Source organism: Gallus gallus, chromosome 1 (genome assembly GCF_016699485.2).
Source record: "Gallus gallus isolate bGalGal1 chromosome 1, bGalGal1.mat.broiler.GRCg7b, whole genome shotgun sequence".
NCBI lineage: Eukaryota > Metazoa > Chordata > Aves > Galliformes > Phasianidae > Gallus > Gallus gallus.
Genome location: NC_052532.1, coordinates 97978815 through 97998893, shown reverse-complemented (window position 1 = coordinate 97998893; position 20079 = coordinate 97978815).

Below are 20079 nucleotides of genomic sequence, written 5' to 3'. Positions count from 1 at the left end.
CTAAGGATGTAGTTTTTTTCATTAAATTCAATATTTCTTCTGAGGTACACTATAGTCCATTTCACATTAGCTCCTCTCCAACTAGAGCATAGAGAATATAGCATGGGATGCGTTTACGAGCAGCATACTGAAAGCAATTATCACTGGAATTGAATCCACATCAAGGTACCAGGGGTGATTATACTATTTAACAACTGTTAAATGGTGTTAATGGCTAAATGTAGACCATAAGTCCAAAAGATTAGTACACAGTGAAATTCAGCTGGCATGTAAATTAAAATGGCATGTAAGTTAAACAAAAATGAAATAGATAATTTAGAAATATATTTGCCACTCAAAAGCCACTGAAAAGCTGTACATTTTAGAGCTGCACATGTTTAGAGGGTGCTAATTATCTAAATTTTTCTTAAGTGAAATACTGGTGGGGTAAGGAAGAACATTTTGCACGTTTTTAAATGCATTTTGAATAAAAAAAAAAACAAAAACAATTTGCTTAAAGTATATTTGGGAGCATGTGTTTAGATGCATCATGTTCTTATTTGTTTCTATATTCCAGAGCTATGGGCTGCTTATTATTACTTTGATGCACAACACACAGAATCTGGATTTAGCTATATGGTAGAACCTAGATGACATCAGTAGCCAGTTCAGTACCCAAACTAAGACTTTGTCTTGGAGATTCACAAAATATATTGCTTCTGTCCAATAATTCAGAATGTTTTTTACTATAACATCACCTATCTTAATAGAGGAAGTTTATCCTCTTCTGATAGAAAATGTTTTAAAAATTTATTAAAAACTTTTTTTTCTGTAGAAGCTTTCATCTCTCTAGTAATCACTATGAGAGAATTTAAGGGAAGTATTCAAATTTGTCGCGATTTTTACCTGTTCTATCATCTACTCTAGTTTATTTGATATTTGCTTCACCACCCTGGAAAGACTTTCCTAAAATCTCTTAAAAGTGGTTTTTCTGTTTACCACTGTGTGAACATGAAAATCTGAATGCATTGTTTTGGCATAAGCAATACAAACACAAGAATATGGTCCCAGTCTATCTGATAGGAAGAGATTGCATGCAGTCATTCTGAGTTATGCTGCTTGCAACTGACCTACAGTATGTATAGGCTACTCCTGTTTTTGGCTTCTTGTGTGCCCAACACACAACTCAGGTCCTGATAACTAGGACTCTTCCAGTACTGATGACTTTGTGCTATGGAAGCAGTGATAAATATAGAAGAAAACTGTGAAACATTTTGTAGAATATCTGTTTATGACAATATGGATGGCTGCCTATATTTTTTTATTACATTGAAGAAGACTTTGGTATTTCTTTTGGAAAATATAATCTTCACTGAGTTAAAAAACTTGCTGGATGGCCAGATCCAGGAACTGGCGGTGAATGGAATTCAATCCAACTGGTGGTTGATCATGAGTGGTGTTTCCCAGAGGTTGATAATGGGTCCCATTCTGTTAGATAACTTCACTTATGATCTGGATGAGGCGTCCACAGTAGGTTTACAGATGAGTGGTGAGCAGAACAGGCTGGCTGGGGAGGTAGTGGAGTAACTATCCGTAGAGGTTTTCAAGAAAGGTGTAGTTATGGCAGTTAGGGACATGGTTAGTGGGTATCGTGGTGATGGGTTGGCAGTTGAACATGGTAATCTTTGTAGTCTTTTTCCAACCTTAATGATTCTGTGAAATACAGTCATACCATATCAGCAATCAATTTTCATTGATTTTTTTTTCCTTTTCCTACATTTTTTGAGATTTTGCTAACATCATTATGTAATCAGTTTTAGATTTTGTTCACATGAACTTAACTGGAATTGCATACTTCAGGTGGCATTCTCGATAGCTAAGCGTCTACTTAATATGGGCCAATTCCTTAAAGATCTTTGATTGCCTTTAAATAGCAAATCCCATTAGGAGCAATTGAACACGGATGGGATATTAGTCCAGATAGATGGGGACAGAATAATAGGGGATGTGAAAGATTCATTAAGCATATAACTTTTTATGATAACTCTAAGCGTGGGGTAGCTTGCTCAGAGTCCAGGTCTCACTTTCCATCTGTTAATTTTGTGTTATTAAGGTTTTGGTTTCCCAAGAAAACAGATGGCTATCAACTTTAAACAGGTGTTCACATTGCACTTTTTAAAGCTTAAATACTGAACAGGTTTAGCTTGAAGTTTGCTTTGGTACAAAGGGAATTAGTGCTTTGAAAGATGTCTGAGTAGAAAATCATTTTGCAGAGGTAAAGTAGATCGCTGGAAATATAGTTATGTATATTTGTCTGTGAACTATTGCTATTATAGAATGTAATGAAAAATAGAAGATTTAAAGGAACAGTTTATTTTCAAATCCTAAAAAGAAGTAATGCAGTAAATGAAAGAGGAGCAAGTCAGGAAGCATTTACTTTTAAAATTCTTCCAGATTTTATGAGTGGATCAGTATCTTGCTGTCTGTTCAGAAAGTAAATAGGGAGAACTAGATTTCCTCTACTTGGAATCTTATACATATTTTGTAATTTGTTGTGTACTCTCCAGTAAGTTGTAAAAATGCTTCAAATCTGAAAAATAAAAAGCTTGCTAAAATAGAGTGTATGATGTCAAATAACATAATTAAATTATAAAACAGCATGGTGTTAATTATGGCACTGAAGTTTGACAGTTTTTCAGCATAGGTGCTATATAATTTCATTGTTCTGCCAGTTTTGAGTTGATAGAAATATAAAAAGTATCAGTTAATAATAGAACAGTGTTGGGCTGCTCTCTCACACAAAGTTTTTCTCTCCACTTCTCATCAAAGATTCAAGAAGCCATTGTTGCAAGTGAGATTTCATTGTGAAAACCCTATTGTATTTTACATTATATGTATTGCAGCATATGTAGTAGTATCAAATGTACAGATAAGTAATTTAAATTAATATACACTGATCAAAAGAAGAACATGCATTTCTATGTTTGTTTGTTTTCTAATTAGCAGATATCTATATGCAAATTGCAAACAGTATAGTGTACTAGCCACCTAATTTGCTCTTCTTTATGGATTCTGCCACCTTGTGGCAGTCAGCAAGTGGAAAAGATTAGTGGTTAAAAAATGTATCTCTTTTCATATTGATGTTCTCTGAATGATTGAGATGAAGGAGTAATTGAGCAAAACCTTGATTTTCCTTTTGGGAGCCCTCCCAGGGTAGAAGTGGCACTGCTTACTGCCTTTTGTGATCATCTGTAGAATATTTTCCCTCTAGAGTTGAAAATGAAACAGAACTACTGACAAAGATATCATTTATTCATAAAGATATGAGGCAGGGACATATAGTGTGGCACTAAGGATTGTTTCTATAATCTAAGCTTCCATTCTGTCAGGGAGGGATGTTATTGAGCATTTTAAGAAGTCTCAGCTGTGGTCAAAGTTAAAACTTTAGTTTGAATGAACTCAACATTTATAAGCCTACTGTGGTAGGAATAATAGCTGGTTAACTAGCAAACACGGAGCAATGAGGAGTTATTTACAATATGCTTCTACACATGTAGTCTTCTGTACCTTGTACTTGAACATGCATAGCTAAGAGTAAAAAAAAAAAAAAACATTAAATATTATCTTATTTATTAAACTTTTTTTTTTTATAGACTCGTTAATGTCATAAAATATTGGATTTTAATCTATTCCCTGGTGTAAGAAAAGTGTGTCTACATTCGTGGTGTGGTTCACTGAGGTGTGCTGAGATTTGCTTGCCATTTGACCTTGGAGCCTTGCAGCACACAACAGAGCATACTCAGGGTGCACTTTGAGTGGAAAAATTGTGAAACTCTATATAAGGATGCAATACCAGCCAAAAACTAGAGCTTTGTGCATGCTGACTGGATACCTAGGGTGCTCTGCAGATAGCACAGGTTTAATTTTCTAAAAGGACAAATAGGCTGTAGTCTTGCAACCCTGGCATGTCGGACAAAACCTGAAGTACTCACCTTTACACTTTATATCAAAACTTACACATACTGTAGACTAGTAGGTGTGCTCTGTGGACTTGGCTATATTCTTAGAGGAGAATTCCAAAATTTTCTGTGGGAAAGACATACATATGGTGAGTTTGTTATATTAAAGCTAAAAAATTCATATCCACCCAAAAAGATTGTTTATTCAACTAGAAATGTATTAGAGCTGAGGAAATAGATAAGCAAGAAAGATTGCCAAGGAGGTCATTCCGAAGTACTGAATGTAATTGTATGGATTCTTCAGTTTTCTTATAGACTTCATCACAGTATATGAGTGACTATATATATATATATATATATATATACATATATAATATTCTTTTTGTTTTGTTTGTTTTAAGATGCTGGATGAACATGAATTTGATATTGTAGACATTGCTGTGGTGGAAAAAGACATAGCTAAAGGAAAACAAAATTTTTTGAAATTGTTCTGCTCTACTTATTTTTCAAATGAGCCGTTTCTTTGTAAGCTACCATAACAGATAGATACTAGGGGAAGGAAACATAAAAAATCTATTACCCCTCTAGTCAACTGAACAATAGGATTATGTACACCAAAGCAAATTCCTTTCAATTGTTGAGTGATGCAGCTGATGTTTCCTATTAGGAACAAAAAGGTTTAGTCTGAGGCCAATGTACTTTTTTATAGGTCAAATGAAATTTACCTTAGCAGAATCAAAGCAAAATCTATTTTAAGAGGACTTACAGAGTCATACTAAAAAAAGTGTTAGTTGAAATGAGCCAAGAATTATTGTCTTAGTTCACCAGCAACAGGGAGTAGGTTAGCGAATTCTCTACATGCTGAGTCAAATCCTCAGTTGGTATAAATCAGTATTAGCTCTATTGACATAACAGTTCTGTACTGACATTCAGTACTTGGAGATGTGGCCCACCATGCTAAAAAAGGCCCTTCTGTGTTCTGCTGTTGTGAAGTATGCTGTGCTAATGCAATTTCAAGTGAATTTCAGGCACACTTTTTATCTGCCAGGATGCAGAGGGATGCAAAATAAGTCGTGTTTTTTAACTTTGTGATTTTAGTTACAGAGCCAAACGTGTTTGCACATGTCATTTAGTCTTGTACAGTATTTTTCATTGTTGTTCTAATAAGCACCATAGTATGTATGTGATAGTAAGCTATTAACAGATGTTTCAGGGCTGATTTTCTTGAATGTAAAATTTATTATATACAATACATAAGGGTATACTTAGCTTTTATGCTATCCCACACGCACTACGCTTATCCTGGCTGCCATTACGCATAATGGCAGGAACAGAGCTACACAAAACAGATAATTTTTTGCTCAGCCTGCCAGACTCTGTGCTCACTACGCTTCTGCTGTGGATGCAGAGGAGGAATGAGGTTGGCTGAGTGGGCTGTGGCTGCATCCTTGCTTTCATTGGTGTGGGAGCATGCAGCATGCCCTCTGTGGATGTCTGCTTTACTACTCTGTGCTTGTTTTCCTTCTTTCCAGGAACTTCAGTAATTATTTGCCTTCCTGTCTTCCTTTATTTTTGTATATCTTTTTTGCTTGGTTTCACCGCTTTGTGATAATTGCATATAGAATGAACCAGAAATACATACTGATTTGCTTTTCAGATATTTGGGGATTTTCTAGGGATTGTCCTTAAATTAACCTTAACTAAAACTTTGACACACTGGGCAGAATGCAGTTATTGTGCATGCGGACTGAAATGCATTTTGGGTGACTCAGGGCCACCGTTCTGTAATGTGGTGACAAGGGGGTAAGGAGGAGAAAAGGTTACAAAAGAGAAGAAAGAGAGCAAATTTAAAGCTAGTTCAGTGCTCCAGCTGCCAGTGCTTCACTGACGTTAATAGAAATATAGTTACGTTTCACACCCTATCCCAATTTTACTCTTGCTTGAAATATTTTTTACAGTTTTGCTCCGTGATTACCCTTTGATGTAACTGGGCAAAGTGTATATGTAAGATGTATGAAAAATCTCTGCTCTAAAAATTAGAGATGGTGTGTAATTAACATAATTTGTTTGACAGCTTCACAGTATGCCTGTCTTAAAATATATTGATGATTTTTATATTTTTGATGTTTAATTTTCTCTCTGTTCCACTTACGATACATGCTAAATTGACAGAAATGAAAATGCTTTTACATTAGACATTTTCATGTTTGTCATGTATTGGCATAGATGTCTTGCACTGACAATTCAAAATGATTTCAGGTATTATGGAAGAGGGAGATGCTAGTCTTTCTGCTTTTCCTCAGAAACTAAGATCAGAATTAGGTGGTTGACACAGAGCAGGTGGCGTATATGAAGGTGGAATTGAAACAGTGTAAACACAAAAAAGTTCCTGCTAATTTATGTGAGCAGTTTTAATGAAATGATGAAAATTCAGAGGTTTGAATTTTTATAGCACCAGAACTAAACCTTTGTAAGAATAATGCCGTATATATTATTAGATATATTGTTCCTACATTAAAATGGCCTTATAAGACTTTTTTTTTTTTTTTTTTTTTTTTTTTAACAAAACAGGGATTTAGTTTGGATGGTAAAGATAATGAATTACCTTAAATAAATTGCCTTCATGCTAGGGGAAGCAGTGGGTTGGGGCTCCAGCTATAAAAATGTAATATAGGTCAATTAATATGAGATTTTTTCCCCCACTGAACTTAAGATTCATTCTTAAACTAGAGTTTAGGAAGAAAAGAGTACAAATTTTATTTCACATATTTTTCTTTCAGTTAGAAAATAGAGCGACTTATACTTTCTCTCCCCTTAGGAAACTAAATAATGATTTGTATCAAACCATTACATTTTACTAACTTGATACAGCATTCTGTAATGACTGTCTAATCAAAAATTAGAAATACATATTGATTTATCTTGTGTCATTTCAACTTCTAGTACCTCCCTAGACTATAGCAAAGACATGTAGGAGAAAAAAGGTTCACATAATGAATGAAAGTTTAAGAATAGTAGAAAAATAATGGAAGTCTTGCTCTTGGAGCAATCAACCTCAGTGTTGATTTCAAGATTCATTAGAATGAAATTATTGCCAATTTTAAGACAGATATTTAAGTAGCATTCTAAATAGTAAATTCTGTCTGTAGCTTGTTATAAAGCATTAAAATTCACAGTTTAAAGTTCATGTATTTCTAAACTATCAGAGACACTTGAGAAAGTCGGATGAATGCAAAGATATCCAAAATCTAAACAAGTAACTGAATTTTACCAGCTCTGTCTTTGAATTCTAAAATGCAGTGATTGACAAGAGAACCACAGCTTTATAAAAGTAGTGTAAAGATAACCCTTACAAATAATAAAGATGAGCATTCTTAAAAGATGAAAAGAGAAGATGTACCTCCATTTTTCACAAGTAATGGAAATAGTGAATCTTGGATCCTTCAGACAGATCTGTGTCATTATAAGCAGATAGGAAGGCACAAGTTGTCTGTTAGTAGCTCTGATTATCTCAGAAGCTAGGCTGGAATAGCTTTGCCTTTTGCAAAGGCACAAACTGGCATTTGATCTCAGGCACTGTGACTAGTACTCTGAAAGCCACTGAGACTATTATATGCTTAAATTTAAGCAATTATTTAAGTATTTAGATATGAAGTGGCCTATCAATGTAAGGTAAAATATACAGTAAATAATCTCTAATTTTAAGCATTAGATTCATCAATTTTTGGCACTTGTGTTCTCTTTAAATAGTTGCCTGAGCTCTGGAAGGAATTAATGCATTCATTCATTGTATTCATTACTATCAATTTTTAACTATAAAGGTGCTGGTGTCAATTTTTTCTAAAAAGTCTCTCAGGATGTGTTGCAGGATGCCTGATAGTTTTTAGTATATTCTTTAATGGAAAATAATACAAAATGAGAGAACTATTTGCCAAATGAGATAACAAATGGAGATGAGCAGTTGATGGATATTTGCATTTTGCTAGCACTGAATGTTTATAGGTCTATGAATAAAAATTGTATTTTCTAACTCATTAAATGGGACAAAGGCAAATGTTATGATGATGTAATTGCTAAAACAAAATTTGAGACTTTTTCTGAAAGTGCAGATCTTGGAATGAAGTTGGGAGAGGGAAGTTACATCAAATTTCATGGTCTGTTTAAAAAGCTCTGGTCACAATATTAGATCATGTTAGAAATATGTTAATTCAATAATTAGGTTTTCACTATAATAATCTTACATATATAAAATAAGTCTCTTTGTTTGCAGAGCTTGCTACTGAGAAGACCCTTATCAGTTGCAGATTTGGATTTTTGGCTGAGGCCTACGGCATTATTCAGTGACACTACAAAGCAGAATTAGCACTGTCTCATATTAAACCCACGATGCGGCCCAGGAAACCTGTCAGTAAAGCTTATGCAACATGCTAAACTGTCATTTGCTGAGATGTCATGACAGAGTGAATCCAAAATGTATTGATTTGAAGTCATGGCAATTTGTCGGGGGAGGAGAGGAAAAGGAAAAGAGCTAACTACAAAGCAAGAAAAATAGTAAAACTTACACCACTGGTAAACAACCGGGAGCTTGTATTATTAGTAGTAAACATTTAGAGAAATGTAGGTTATGGTGCATTTAAAACCCCCAAAATAAAATAAAGTAAAATAACCCCCATATTATTCATACAGATAGTTCCTTGATTTGGTCATAATTAGTAAAACAACAACAAATGCAATAAATGTCTGACTCACCCAAAAATGTCAGCCACACAATTGGCTCATTTCTGGAGATAACGAGTACGTTAGTCCTCTGTTTTAACAAATGCATGTTTTCTGAAGACAAAACAAACAAGCAAGGATAATCTAAGGTATAATCTTCAGTTGGAAAATCAAAGTGACAAAAATGTGTCAACACAATAACTGACACCTATCCATCTTGCTTCCTCCTTAAAATACTGGCAAGAAACAAGATGATGTATGTATATTCTTCATTCGTTTGACATGATAGTGTACATAATACAAATTTGCACTGAAATCTTTCATACAGAGATAGTTAATGTACCTGTTTCAAAGAGATAGAGTGCTAACAAGTGTATATTGACCAGCTGTGTTAACACCAGAATGTCACATAAGTTTAGTCACAGGGTTATGTGGTACACTATCTTCAGAGAAAGATATTTTGAAAGTATTTACTAAGGGCTGTATAATAAAAAATGTAGCATACGTTATATAATAATCAGTGATGAAAAAATTAGAAGTCTATAACAGATAATGAATGTTCGAACCAAGTCCCCACCCAATGTTTGTTCAAAAACAATCAAACAAAAAAGAAAATATAAAAGCACTTGTGTAAAGTAGGGGAAAAAAATCTAAGTTTCATGTAATCGTACTTACCGGTGAAATTTTATCTGGGATTGCATATTAAAAAACAAAAAACAAAAACAAACAAACAAACAAAAGGATTATTTTAATTATATATTTGATTTGATACTTTAAATGAACTTGTGAACAATTAATTTAAACAATGTATTTAATGCCCACATGCATCCTTTTAAATTACACAAAGAGTAGGAATGCAAAAATCATGCTAAGCCTCACAGAAACAGAATATATTTTGTAATTGGAAAAGGAGTCAAGAAGCCTAATGAAATAGGTTAAGGACACATGCTTCATGGAAAAGACTGTCATATATAGAACATTATTCATAGAGAATTTGTTGTTATTTTGTAATTCAATGATCTAGTCATGATTTACTTACATAACAACATGTTTATTTTATTGTATGCATAGAACCAAACCCCAAGAGCTGAAGTAATAAATCGGAACACTTAGACTGCTGTTATGAAGGGTTAACTTAAATATTTTCCTTCTTTAATCTCTTCTCAAATGAACTGTATTCATCCTGTAACTATTGTGTAGCCTCATTAATATAGTTAATGAATTGATCTTTCTGTTAAGAAGCTCAATACAACCTACAAATATCATCATGAATATTTAATCAAACATTGATCTCAATCAGCAGATCCAAACATCAATCAGTTGTATTGGATAAATCTCCATAGTTCTGTTGCATTCTATCAGTTACTTGTTTTATTTAATTAAAAATATTACACCCTTCTAAGATATTGTAAGAGCAGACTTCCTGTCTTCTACCCTGCAGGTGTCCACATCTGCCTGTTCATGTGTCAGTTGCTCTCAGCAACTTCCTCTCTGAAGAGGGAGTAGCTGGGACCTCACTTGTATTGCGGCAGAGAAATCTGGGAATCTGTTGTGGGTTCATCTGACCTTATAGAACAGGGTCCATTAGAAACCTGCCTTCAGAATTTCTTCTTCCAATAGTTCAGCAGTTCTGCCTATAGTGATGAAAATGAATTCTGACATTCACTCCATCAATCTACTACACTTTCTTTTCTTTTATCTTCTACTCCAGTACACTTTGCAAGCAGAATATGTTATCTGCTTGCTGCCTGATAGCAGTGTTAATGACTCTGCTGATACTTTGAATTTGGGAAACTGAAAACATGGGATCCCTTCAGGTTCAGCCATTTCAGCACAGGTATCCTGTTCACTCAAGGACCCATCTTATATCTCAAATTTTTCCCTACTTCAAAAGGAGAAAAAAAAACCAACCCACTAAAACAAAGTAACACTATTTCATATTAGATTATCCAAATATATACTAATAAGGAAGTAGAAAAAAAACCCCATAAACTGTATCTCACTGTATTCATGTGTAGACTAACACAGAAAACCAGATTTTCAATTTGAATTATAATTAGTTCATAGTAGCAAAAACAAAGTAGCAGAATGTAATTAGGTTTCTTTAACAAAACACGACAAAAGAAAATGAAATTCTGTGCATGACAATACTTTTTAGAAATATCATACTGTATTGAGAGTTGTTTTGTAAGATACATTCTTCAGCCTACTCCTATTGAGTTTGACTTGTGCTCACTGGCATAAGTAAAAAGATGCTTTTATTCTAGTGGCTAAACTCACTAAAGTCTGATATGAAGATTGTTCATAAAATGAAACTAAAGGAATTCTTAGGAACTCATCATTGCACTTTAGTATAGTGATACTTGAGTGCTTCAGTTCTCTTGAGATTTTGTTTTCAGTAGGAACTCTGAAGAAGGAAGATGCAGAATTTGACTTACTCATCATTTATTTTTAGTGATTATCAAACTGCATGGTTACATGACCTTGGTGGTCTTTCTGTACTAGCCCACTGGAGACCTTGTGCATATTGAGTTAATTTGTCCTAGAAAATCAGGTGCATTGTTGATACTTTTCTCCTGTTTCTGTTCATCTGATTTACTTACCAAACTGAGCTGAAGTGCACTTTTTCAGTAAATCAAATAAGGTGAGAAATTGGTGAAAGGTGTTTTCTCACTATGAAAGTGGTGAGTTCTAGAGTAGAATCATTCTGTTAAGACCAGAAATTTAACCTTGACCTTTAAATGAAGCTAAATTACTATTGCATTTGCTGCTGCTCGAGTAGTATCATCAAAAATGTCACAGGTCATGAATATTAAAAGAAACTGCTGAAATTTAAAAGGGTGGTATCCAAGATTTTGACAGAAGCAGAGTTCTACTCATGAGCGATCATAGTACTATGCTAATGCACACTCCAGTTCTATTCTACTTAACTCACATATCACAGAATTTGACTTTTACTGCTTAACAGTTTTGATAGTATACAGATACATCTTTCTTAAGAGATGATAAACTTAAGCATACAGTTTTCTAAAAATAGGAGTGCAGAACTTCAGTTGTCCCATTAAAACACTTTTTTAAAATCTTTGTTTCTTTATCTTACTGAAATTAAATGAGATATAACAAAAAAATGAGGTACTTTCTCCACTGAAGCAAAGTATATGCTATACTTTCAAAAGGTCACTAAACATCATCAAAACAATGGGCTACTGAAAGCTGAGCCACTGAACATAAGTGATAAAACTGTATTTGTAACTATACTCTGTGCAAAGATGACTGAGGAACTTGACTCTAGACGGTGTCAGAGATCAGGTACTGAAGTATGTTCAGTAACTTCCACTGAATAAGAAGTTACATGGAAAGATTAATGCAAATGGTTTTCAATACTGAGAATCTATTTTACTGTACAGGGGAGGAGAGTGAGGCAGAGGGGACGTCTTTCTTCTCTGTCTTGTGTTAATGGATAAATCACCAAATGGACTTGAAATTTTAAACTAAGCCTTTTAAAAAGTACTTTAGGGAAACAGATGTCCTTTCCACCTATTTTGTAATATTAATGAAACAAATAGGTATCCAACTTCTTTTCTTTACCAGTTGACAGTTCTGATAGTATTTTAAACATATACAACATACAGTAAAGAATATATAAATATAGAGTATATTTACCTGTAGTAAAGAATAGAAAAAACCTGTTACCTCTTTCAAGACATATGGGTAAAACATAAAATCAGCTTATGTATTTTAGATAGATGTAAACATAAAAATCAAAGCAAATAATTTGATACCTATTGTATTCTAAGTAATACTGAATTAACTTATCTTTTCCAAATCACTTGGAAGAGGAGCTTTAACAATAAGTTAAAGGAGGAAAATATTTGTTTGTATATTAAATAGTTGCTCCTATTCTAATTTTATTAATCTTTAGTTAGCACTGGAATCTTATTTTTATTTATATATTTATTTAGGAAATTTTTTACAATGTTAAAACACTTGGAATTTTGAGATTTTTGATTTTCATTTTTTTTTCTGGTCTTTATGTTGTTTACCTGGAATATAGCCTTTGTATTTTACTTTTCTCCTTCCAGACCAAAATTAGTGTTGTATAAGTAGAAAGGATATTGAGTGATTATATACTTTTTAATAAATTACACTATTTTTCCAGCTATTTCAACATAGTGATAGGATAAATATTTTATCACAATCATCTTTTTGCTGTAGTTTAGAAGCATCTAAGGTATTTGGTATATACCTTATTTGAAGGTATATTTCTGAGTGTTTTGTTCAAGAAAGGTTTAAAAGTGTACTTTTCTTGCAAAATGCAAGACTGCGATTTGTCTGACCTTTTCTGTTTGCTATCTGCATACGTTAAATGAATGACTCTCCATTTTGTAGCTGAGGGAAGCACAACTTTGAATGAAAAATGTTGCCATTAAAAAAGAGGGAACAAATTGCATAAATTATAAATGACCTGCAGAAGCAGAGATGTACTACCACGTTACCCTGATTATACATGCATGGCTTTTTTTGTCATTAATCCCAGAAAATAGCGTGGCAACCTATGGAACTCATGCAGATGCAGATCTTTTTGTAAAGAAACAATGCTCTAAATAGATTTATGGGCCTGAAGGTGTGCTTTAAACTAAGAGAACAAAAAAGAAAAACAGGAGCAACGTGATTCTTGAGGTTATGCTGTTAATTTTACGCATCCACATAGCTGTTTTTTCTTTATAATTTCAGAAGTTCCTGTTATACTGAAATAAGTAAAAAAGAAATAGAAGCTTCAATGAATGTCCTGCCCAGTGTTTCAGACTGTGCTAGATTGTAAATATCCCCATAGGAAAATATTGCTTGTTGCAGCCTTGCTGAAACAAAGTATTTGGCTGATCTTAAACTTATGGGTTTTTTCAGCACTTCCTTGCATTTTCAGAGCATTTGATGATTTCAGATCTCTGAATGTTGATGCAACAATAAATTTCATGAATAAATTAACATGGAGTTGCTACATACATTTGAGTATTGTTATTAGTATAGCAATATGCTGAATTCTATGTCAGACTGCAGATTTATTTGCCATGTGATCATGTTTCTAGTATTCTCTGATGAAAACATATGTAAAAATATCTTTTGAGGTGTTTTGTTTTTTTTTTTTTTTTGTTTGTTTTTTTTTTGCAGTTTCTCGCAATTTATGGCTCAGGAATCTGTGTACCTATCTTTTGATGTGTTCTTCCAGGAATGTCTCACTTTTTAAAATTAAGTAAAGTTCAGTAAAAATGATTAACCAGCCAGGGCACTGCTGAGCTCTCCTGTATGCAAAGAATTCTACCCTTGGGTCTGAACTGTTTTTTGGTAGTTTCATCCAATATTTTTCTAATTCTTATACTGATGGAAAGACTTAATGAACCATTGCTGTCCTCCTCCTTGCCATTCGTGACTTGCCACCGTAAATTATTTATCTCAACCTATTTTCCAAGCTAAAGATTCCCAGGCTTTTTATCATTCTTCACATAATGCTTGTTTTATTTGTTAGTTGTCTTTAATCATCTTTATTTTCTTTCGCATACATTCTCTGTATATGCATCCTCTTAAGACGGAGAGAAAACAAGCACACCCTATATTCAAGATGTGGTTTCATACTGAATCATGCAGTGCCACAGTGATGTTTCCTATTTTGCTCTCTGTGCTTTCCTAACAAATCCCAATATCAGATACTATTTCTTCCATCAAAGACCGATTAATTAAATAATTGCTGACTCCACCACTGACCATTTTTTCTGAAATGCTAGCTTTGTATTAGTCTATCATCAGCTAAATTAATGCTGAGTTAGCCAGAAAGTTGGAATTTTTTTTTTTAATGACTTACAGATAGTTAATCATATTGACTGTACTTATACTAAATATAATTATATAGTCTTAACTTTGTAGCATTATTTTTGGCCCCTCTTCCTTATATTTTGAATATTTCCCATGTCCCATTTACAAGCATGCCAACAAGTTTGTATATACAACTCAGGTAATGTTATTAAACTGTATTTTCATGAAGTACTGGATTTTTTTTTTTTTTTTGCCTTTTCACGCATTATTCCAACAGATGAAGCATCTCGTGTTGTAACTGATAGGCGCTCAGTGTTATTTCAAGTCAGTTTCTCATTATTAAATTACTCTCTCATACTTTTAGCCAGTTTCATTTTTGATATTTCTGTTTGTATTTCTTTTTGAAATGTCTCCACAAACATTTAAAAGTTGGACAAAATCTCTTTACCTTTTAAAATAATATGCTGAGACTATTAAACTACTGACATTTTTCACACTGACCGCAAGTTCTTCCTGTCAGATGAGGATTGTAGAGTGGCTGAAAATTGTTTGTTCACTTCTCTCCATGAAGCATTAAAGCAATTTCTCACTGTGCTGAAGAGTAGAGCTTGTATCTGTAGCCTTAGCAGTCTTAGAAATCCCTCCAGCATTTTCAGGCTTCATGGTAAAGGAATTTCTTTTTTACATCAACAAAACAGGAGCTGTACAGCTCAGGTGAACTGGAAGATATCAGGATTCTACAGAGTAGTTAGGTGGAAAAAATTATAATCCTGGAAAAGGCTCACATTTTAAAATCTTAGGCTTTCGTTCTACGTAGGTCACTTCAAAAGTAATGCCTCCTGTTTATATTCATGGAAACCACAACAGATACAAAGAGCACAATGATGTTATTTGATAGAAAAAATTCTTAGCTACTGTTTTTCAACATAGTCACCACCATTAGCTGTGCATTTTCTCCAGCATGCAATTAGATCCTGCATGCCATGGTTGTAAAGATCTGCACCAGCAGATATGTCTCACTGTTTCACAGCTGCTACAACAACATTATTGTTGCTAGCAGAATGTTGTCCCTGCAAGCTATCTTTCATAGATTCAAACTGATGGAATACAAAAGTTGCCAAATCTGGTCTATATGGTGGCTGTGGTAAGACAGTCCAACCACAATAGGCAGTGTACTCTGTGACCTTCAAAGTAGTATGAGGTTATCATGTTGAAAGAAAGAGATTGTCATCTTCTCTGGCTTGACTCTGAAAGTTTGAGCCTTCTGCTTAGTCAGCATGATGTAGCAGTAAGAGCTGACTGTTTGTCAGGGTTCCAGGAAATCCACAAGGATCACTCATTTCCTGCCCCAAAAGACAGCGCACATCGCTTTACCCAATGGGAAATTTACATGTCGCCATTTTGATTGCTGTTTTGTCTTCAACTCATAGTGATGACATTACGTCTCATTACCAGTAATGATGCTATCCAGGAAACTGTCACCTTCTGCCTTGTATTGGTTCAGTAGGTCCTGACAGACTTAGATATGATATTCTTTCTGTTCCTGTATAAGCATCCATGGGACCCACCTGGTACAGCACTTGCAGTTTTCCAATGTTGTCACCATTGTTTCCAGTGCACTGAAACCAGTATTCAGCTCCATACACAGTTCTCTGGTAGTAATCCACTATTCTGTGAAGATGGGCTGATCAAGATGCTCTGCTGCCATCTGTCACACAGCAAAAAAAGGTAATGAAATATTGGTGGGAAGGTTCAACCTCTACTGCAAAATCACCAACATTCACCTCTGACATTGTGGGCCAAAATTATAAAATAGGAGGCATTACATTTGGAACAGCCCTCATAATTCAAGGCTACTGAAGTATACAACCTCCAGCAGAACCACAGTTGTATGCTATTCTGAAATGTCAGTAGATTGGCAAACCTCTTGACCTTGTGGATTGTGTCAAGTTAACTTCAGTTTTTTTGATGTGCATATGTAACAGGGATCCTCATTTGCTTTTTTAAGCCCCTTTGTCATGATGGAAGGAAATGAGAGTATCTGGGAAAGAGAGAAGGCATACTGGACAGCATGAAATCTGAGTTTCTGAAGAAAATGAAGGAATGTGAGACGTAGACTTGTATTCATACTCATTAAATGTGAAGCGATGTTCATCAGAGTCAACATGCTTAATTTTTTCTTGGTATACATATCCTTTCCTGTAAATGAAAACCTTTGGGGAAAAAAAGCAACAACACAGAATCCAGCCAAATTTATCTCTGGTAAATAGTGCATGCTTTTAATTAATTATATTAATCTTGGTGTCCAGATTCCAGATATGTCTTGAGAAATTTAAGATGGTAAAATACTGTATTCATCACATAAAAGAAATGATGAAATTACTTCTCTGTCATTTTAAACTTAATACTCTGCCATTTTTCTTAAACTTTATTAGGGTAACATTTATAAAGTAATGTTATAACATTTTAAACTTCAAACAGTCTCAAAGATAATGGAGGATTCTAATGAATTTTCTTAATTAAAGGAATGGTTAATTGTGCCTGTTTTCAGTAAATTAATTAAACTTCTACTCATTATGCAAGAACTAATTCATTATTGAAGGATATAGGAAGTGTAAGTAATCTGGCATTTGAGGTTGGTGCCATGCCCTAATCTGTCACTGATATTATGTATATAATATATATTATATACATGCTTAAAAATATTCTCTACAGTATAAAATATTATAGAAAATGCGTGGTGACTAACTGGGGGTATTTAAAGCATACTAGTTGAAATCATCTCAGACAATCATCTTGTAACTAGTATTGGAGAAGTTAATTATTTTACATATGGAGTATTAATGGGCACCTTCTTAAAAGGAAAACGTGGAAATCATGTGGTGTTACTGATTCAAGATGACAAGATTATTTTCTTCAATGGAAAGACATCAAAGAAAATTACTTGTGTAAACTGTATATACTAGTTACTTGAGTTCTGTGCAAAATAAGGAATTTGTTTTTTCCTCTGTTGGACTTTCGCTGCCTCATATGATAATGTTTATTTTGCTATAAAGTAGCCCAGTTTCCTTTAGTATTACTTGGTATGAAATAGCTTGTACTTCCCTGAAAATCAGGGAAGTGTGACTCTATGGAGGAATTCTAGATCCAATGTATTGATATAATCTGTTGTTAGTGAGAAAGGCATGCTCTGCATATTAATCTTAATAGCCAGTAGAACAGATTTTAATCTATGTTCTCTTTGCACCAAAGTTCTTAAAGTGACGTAAAAAAAATTGGAGTTATTAGAGATACCTAGTGTGATCATTTGCATGCTCTGACTCATTTTCCTGCATAGAAGAAGATTACTCGGGGTCTCTGCAAATGTTTGGCTCTTGTAGGAGAGGCTTTTCTCCTCTCTCTGATTGCTGGCTGTAGTGCTCAACCCACAAGCACCACAGTTTGGCCATTGCAGGTTTAAAATATGTGTCAAAAAGGAGATTTGGTGAACAGATTTGTGAGATTATTGTAACAATATTGTTCTTGTTTGTTTGTTTGTTTGTTTTATGGGCTATTTGTCCGTAGGAAATTGATAGGAATAGAAATTGATGCAGATTAATTTCTACTTGCTGCAGATAATTTTAATCTCTCTATCTCTCATTTTCTTGAAAACATAGTCTCTGTCCTTTCTCATACTTTTCTAACATTAGGAGAAAAGACATTTCTAGATTCAGGAAAGTGAAATGTGACAGTATGACAACACAAACCCTGCCACTGCTATATGTTGTAACATCAGCAAATACTACTGTGAAAGAATGCATATGCAGGTATGAATGTGTACATGCAGTTGTCTTAATATAACCTATTCCCTATCAGTTGTGTTCATGTAATCCTTTGTGTTGGCATTAATCAGGAAATTGAAGTCATTACCAAAACCTTGTTATCAAATGTATTGTTACATTTTGCTGTGTGGCTGCTTTGGTCAAAATGTCCCTTTAAAGGAGAAGAGTTTAAATTTGAAAAAATATATATTGCAAAGCCATTGGTTTCTGGATGGTTTGTAATTAAGATAAATGGTGTTCAGTGTTCATCAGAGGGGAACTTAGAAAAATGGATCCTGTAATAAAATGCAGCTCTCAGATGAAACTCTAGAAACATGCAAGTGTGTTTTCTCTGACAGTAGATTGTCATAAGGTTAGATGTTTATTTATATGGTCAACTACTGTTTTAACCTCTGCATTTTTATTACCTGCATGATTATACATGATGTGTCTCTTTTCTACTCAGCATCAGTTATGAGAGTTAAAAATAATGATTAAGCATCACAGAAGAAAAAATGATTGCCTGAATACCCATCTGTAAAATTTAATGTTTTTTCCTTTTATAGTATTATTGACTGTAGTGGTTTAGGATGACTTTGATAGAAGTCATCCTAATTTGATAGAATTGCACGTAATTAAATTTTCATGTGTGATTCAAAGTGCAAAAAGATTTAGAAGGCTATTTGAGAGGTGCTAGAACTGTCACAGACCATATCAATAAGGTCTGTGAAATAGCAAAAACGTACTGGTTTATCATAACATGTCACTTTATTATAGCAGTAAGTACCAGGAAGATTCCATGGATGAGTGGGTATCTGTACCTATAAATACTTACATCATAGGGTCTGGTTTTTATCTAAAAATGTCTTAGAATGAGGAAAAATGGTTCAGAAGTTATGTTCAAAAGTTGTGATTTACTAATCTTTTTTTTTTTTTTTTTCCCCAACTAGGATATTTACAAACTTTAGCATTACCTTTTTCTCCCTCCCTTCCTCCCTCCCTCCCTCCCTCCCTTCCTTTCTCTCTCTCTCTCTCTCTCTCTCTCTCTCTCTCTCTCTCTCTCTCTCTCTCTCTCTCTCTCTCTCTCTCTCTCTCTCTCTTTTTTTAGACTCATTGATACCTTTGTGTCATGGACACTTAAAAAATATTGACCTACTTCTTAGAATTTCATGTTTTGGTGAATTCTGACATATTGATTTGTAACAGTATTTGGCAATTCAGGGATGAAGAACAGAAGTCTATGCAATCCCAGTAGTGCAGGGTCTTTCCTGTCAGTTCAAGCCTTAGGCTATCTGGCAGCTGTTAAATTCTGCACTCCTTTAGCTCAGTCCTGAGTAGAAGTAGACTCATGCATATTTTTTCTTAGATAAATAGCCCCATTGTTCACTGGTTCAACTTACAGGAGCAAAGGGAGGCCCTTGTTATGGTGACTAATTTTCTAGCATGTACAGTTTGTATTCACTTCCATAGATAAGCTGATATTTGAAGAAGGAATATTGGTGTGAACTCACTGAAATGCTCTATATATTATTGGAAAAAATAAGTATTTTTATTCTCATAAAATGCTTTGACTCTTCAAATATAATAGAGCTGTTTTGAAAAGTGAGAGTTCTAACTTAGCTGTTTCTGGGATGTATGAAGTAGGAGGGATAATCCAAAGCAGTATCTAAGAGAATCAGTGCAGGACGAAAAAGTTCCCCAATAATTGTTACCAACTGTTTTGTTTTTGTGAAAGAAAGTATTAGAACTAAGGGATAGGATGTCAACAAAGCATCAGGATATATTTGAGTAAGGATCTACAAGTGTTGAAATAATAT